Raw genomic sequence first — 4,863 nt, 5'->3', positions numbered from 1 at the left:
ATACTGTCGAAATGAAATTTTGAAGGCCTTCGTGCCCCTCAAAACAAGTGCTCTATCTTATTTTGAGGGTCAAGAGACCCTTAAATAACCTTTTACCAAGGTTTAAAAGATTTATATTTACAACCCTTGATAAATAAGGTTATTTAAAGGGTCTCTTGACCCTCAAAATAAGTTAAAAAAAAAAAAAAAAAAAAAAAAAAACCACAATCATGCACAAAATATATATATATATATACACAAAAAAAAATTCACAATTGTTGAGATGATATGCTTTGTAGCAAAATATTTATTCAAAATCTAACAATCGATCTTCAAGGGCAGCTGCTTAATTAGTAAGCATTAAACAAATGAGTTGTGTTAAGTAGATTCAAAAGACAACAGAATCAAGAGATTTTCCATCATAACAGTACAAGTTTGATTGCTCATAACTTACTGATAACTTCATGAGATTCTGTTCCAGAAGGACTGGCCATGTAGAAAGCTTTAACACATTGTAGAGCGCTCACTCTAACTTCCACAGATTTATTAGAGAATCTTTTCAAGAACTCTAAGAAAAGATCATGGTAATGTTGTGCCACTTGCTGTTTGGGCAGCGCAAAAAGTTTCCCAACTAAATTAACAGCTTTTATTCGGACATCAACTTGATCAGTCTACAAGTAGAAGCACATGGTTAATAAGTATTGAAGCATTGATAAATTCACCAACTGAGCACAACAGAAAAGAGACCCAGCAAGCGCGCACACACACACATAGAATTCATACAATGTGCTTGTCTCCAATTCAATGAAAGGAAGCATACACATTAGTTAAAGAATAGCTGCACCAAAACAATCCCGAAATGAAGACTAATCTCTATGATCAAGTACTACAAAGAATTTGGGACCATTCCATATGGGTAAACGTATTTCATCCTTAAAAATAAAGCAATTTGTATCTATAAATTAAATGGTTTTTCAGTGCAGTGTTTGTTTTCCTTGCATGTAGAACCTGTAACACACATCCATCTCTATCTTAGAGAGTTTCATCAGTTTGCTACATCTGGAATTTTAATATTTCACCAGGACTCATGCTACACACCACTGGCTTCATGCAAAAGCTAGCGACAATTAAATGATTAATACTCTCACAAGTCATAATTATGCCACAATGTTACCAGCACAAGTAAATATACACCTCAAAGAACTTTGAAAATATTCTAGTGCATTGTTTGGGTGTAAAATAATAAAGCTAAAAAATAAAAATTAACACATTCACTCAAACTCATATTTTTATTATATTTCTTTACATGTTTCAGTACCCAAAAAACTTAGAGCTATACTTATGGTCAATGTGATGACACCTACAACTTTTAGCCCTCACAGCCTGGACAATAGCCTCTAAAGCAGTCTTGTTTACAAAAACTCATTGCAATTTCCAGGCCATTACTCATTAAATTTGAAGGCAATACTTTCTTTATTTTGTCTGAGATTATCAAGCAATGCAAGCCACAGATAAGAATGCTGTTCCCCAGAAATGCAGAACAATTTTTTTTATTTTTTATTTTTATAAGTAAAGAAATGGTTAATATTCAGAACATTATAAGTGGATTGAAGTATTTTGATTTTAACTCCAGTTTACTCTACAGTGACATTCTTATCAAAACATAAAGAGGGAAAAACAACACACAAAATGTCACCTCGAACACAATACCAGTGTAGTATGCAAGCCCACAGAAAATAGATGCATCAAATTCAATCCATTCAGCATAACCAAACTTTTCAGCAAGGGAGAACAGCTGCTTCAGATCAGAAACAGCTTCCCCAGCACCTCCAAGTATCTCTACATACACATAAACATGCAATACCTATTTAGAATTACTCTATGTTTCATTTCTGTTTAGAGAAACAGATGCATTTACAGAAACCAATGAAAGACTAACTCAATTGCTAAGTTTATCCTAAACGTTTGAACAGATATAAAAGATATTTACATTAAATTATTTATCATTTCTAACCCATTGCAAAGTTATGACTAGGGCTGTTCAAAGACCCAAAAGTCCCTATACCTCAAAATCTTCTCCCCAAATTACCAATGCTCTCCCTCTATCATCTTTGTCCTAGCCCCACTCTGTTATCTTAACAGCCAAAACTGTCCAAATTTTACATTGAAGTTAATCCCTAATAAATACCATTATCTGTAGACATAACAGAAAATTGGAAGCTTATATATTTAAAAAGGAGTTGAATACCTGTAAAATGAGTTGAATCCTATGGCACGGTTGCCCAGTTCAATTCTCCTAGAAATATTGACTCTGTTTACACAATGGGTAATGAAGCACATCAAATACATCACCACATCAAATAAAAATATGGAATTATTTGAAATGTAAGAAATTAGATGACAAAGATCAATTTAAAACTGAAATGCTTGTGAAGACAGAGCAAATAAAAAAAAATACAGCTATGAATGCATGTATGCAAGCAAGCTCATGAATTTGCTACCGACATCACTAGATGCATACACTGAAGATTAAAAGCTATAACTGAAGTAAAAGTTCAATTTTACTAAGTTAAAGTCAAAGAGTACTTACACTGCCAAGTCCTTCTCTGCAAAAGGCACCTGCTCACTGAGAAGAATAGATATAGAAGCAAGAAATAAACTAGAAGGTTGCTTCCATCCAATCCTTATTCTTTTCTCTGTAAACTGAACCTTAAAAATGTGAAGAAAGAAAGATGATGTCTGCAACAACCAAAAACAAAAAAGCATAAGTGATCTAAAAAACTTGTTAGAGCCAAATCTGAAGAAAGAAACAAAAGGTACGCATTCAACACAAAAGTGCTACAGAAAATCACATTACATGCCTTTATCAATACAACTAAAATTTTGTTCATAATGAGGGCTTTTTATCATCCAAAAAGATTAATGATACTTGCCTATTAAAAGAGAAAATGGTATGAAGCAGAAATAATCGTGAATTTAAAAACACTCATTCATTAACAGCATCAAGTCTTATTTCTAGATATATTGAAACTACTAATGCTACAAAAAATATTAAACATCAGTAGTGGCTAATGAAAAGGTATATTCAAAGTCACTAGATCTCATTTACAAGTTAGAGTAATCAATTAAAATGAATCTGCTGTCATTCTTTTTCCAAATGTGCACACACAAATAGGCATGGCTACACATAAACAGTACAATGTAAGACAACTGGGTTTGATTCCCAATTCCCTACTCCATTTGACATGGTGAGGCACTTTTTTCATTCATTTCAAAACATAATGCCCATCACCTTAGTGCTAATTTTAAACAATGTCATTGATACATCAGTAAACAAAGGCAGTTATATAAGCAAACGTCCAGATGTAAGCACAGTCAAGACATAGCCAATTACCTCCCCTCCATGAAAGATCACAATGTAGGAGAACTCAACACCAGTAGACTCTACAACACAATCTTACTGAACTCATTGAAACACATTCATACAATAAACCAAAAAGTACACATAAAAGCAATGAAACACTTACTAGAACAGCTATTAATTTGCCATCATTCTTTTCCTACAATTTTTAGACAACCAAACAGATTCTCAAATGAATCAAAGAAATTTAATAGAACTCAAATTTCAGCACAAGTTAACGGTTAGGGATTCGAGCTAGAAAATTTACCAATTGAAAACACCAACAATAAAATTATAAAAATAAAAATAAAAACAAAAAATTTTCAAAAAAAAAAAATCTCAACAAAACCGATACAATACAAACTCATTTATTTTCCTACGATTTCTCAACAACCAAACAGATTCTAAACGAGTCCAAACAAATTTAATCGAGCTCAAATTCCGCCACAAATCTAACGAATCTAGCTAGAATTTCAAAGCAATTGAAATAAATATAACTGTTAAAATAAATAAAAACTCAAACAAAGCCTATTCATTTCAAACAATTTCTCCAAATACAGAATCCGAGTAAATCTATAGAAATGCAATGAAATGAAAAGCCGTAGAAGATCGTACCTAGTAGAATCGGATATAAGTGTAATTTCCATAATTTCTCGGGAAACAAACAGAGAGAGACAGCTATCAACGGCTCGCTTGTCGTCGGAGATGAGATAGCTGACCACCGCAAATCAGCCCATCGGAGATGAGATGAGCTCTAATCTTTGAGTTTTCTGAGATGAGCTCAGATCGATTTTGAGAGAATTTTCTGATTGTATGAGCTGTTTCTGAGTGTGGAGCGTGAAAAAAGAAAAAGAGTTCTCCTTTTTGTATTTTAATTTTGGACTTTATTTCAAGGGTTGGAAATTTTGAGATATCTTCTATCAAAGGTTGTCATAGAATGCGTTGAAAAATGTTTAAATTTGGAGCTAAAATTAGCGCTGGAGTGTAAAACACTAGCCCGCTTAATTTTATTAGATTTATTCCGAGGGTTGTTATAGGTTTATTTCGAGGATTTTAATGACCCTCGGAATAAAGCTACTCAAACTTATCCATGCACCCCCAATTTTTAGTGTTGGTTTCGGCACTTTTTAGTCAACCCTTGAGAAAAGTGGGTCGAAAGAAGTCAAGTTTGTTGTAGTGACATCAAGTAATACATTTCTGAAACATATTTAAAATGTTAAATATTCCTCTTACACTTAAATTGAAATCTCATAATACGTACCTCTCTATATAAGATTTAAAACCATATATGATTCAACCATCAAACTTCTTTATATTTCCCTTGGGGCTAAGCACAAATACAATTAGAATGTAAATTGCCCTACTGCACCAATGAACCTTTTTTTCTTTTTCTTTTTCTTTTTTGAGAATAGCAATGAACCAAGTAGGTGATGGGACTTATTGATGCTAAAATTAAAAAATGTTCGTATAAAGTAGGCTGGAAA

General features: G+C 32.8%; 1 long non-coding RNA gene across 5 annotated transcripts; it reads right to left on the bottom strand.

Annotated features, from left to right (window-relative positions):
* Positions 1-266: 266 nt before the first annotated feature.
* LOC115969074 lies at positions 267-4,251 on the bottom strand. Of its 5 annotated transcripts, XR_004086860.1 has the most exons (7): positions 3,995-4,251; positions 3,507-3,539; positions 2,570-2,718; positions 2,228-2,290; positions 2,045-2,127; positions 1,676-1,818; positions 267-650 (listed from the first exon to the last, which is right to left on the bottom strand). It is a non-coding gene; the product is annotated as an uncharacterized LOC115969074 (long non-coding RNA). The 5 variants fall into 5 exon arrangements; XR_004086856.1 differs by lacking the exon at positions 3,507-3,539 and having other exon boundaries at positions 3,995-4,250; XR_004086858.1 differs by lacking the exon at positions 3,507-3,539 and having other exon boundaries at positions 1,690-1,818; positions 3,995-4,250.
* Between the last annotated feature and the right edge of the window lie 612 nt (positions 4,252-4,863).

Source organism: Quercus lobata, chromosome 11 (assembly GCF_001633185.2).
Source record: "Quercus lobata isolate SW786 chromosome 11, ValleyOak3.0 Primary Assembly, whole genome shotgun sequence".
Taxonomy (NCBI): domain Eukaryota; kingdom Viridiplantae; phylum Streptophyta; class Magnoliopsida; order Fagales; family Fagaceae; genus Quercus; species Quercus lobata.
Note: the sequence above shows the minus strand (reverse complement) of the source record. Positions and strands in the feature narration are given on the sequence as shown.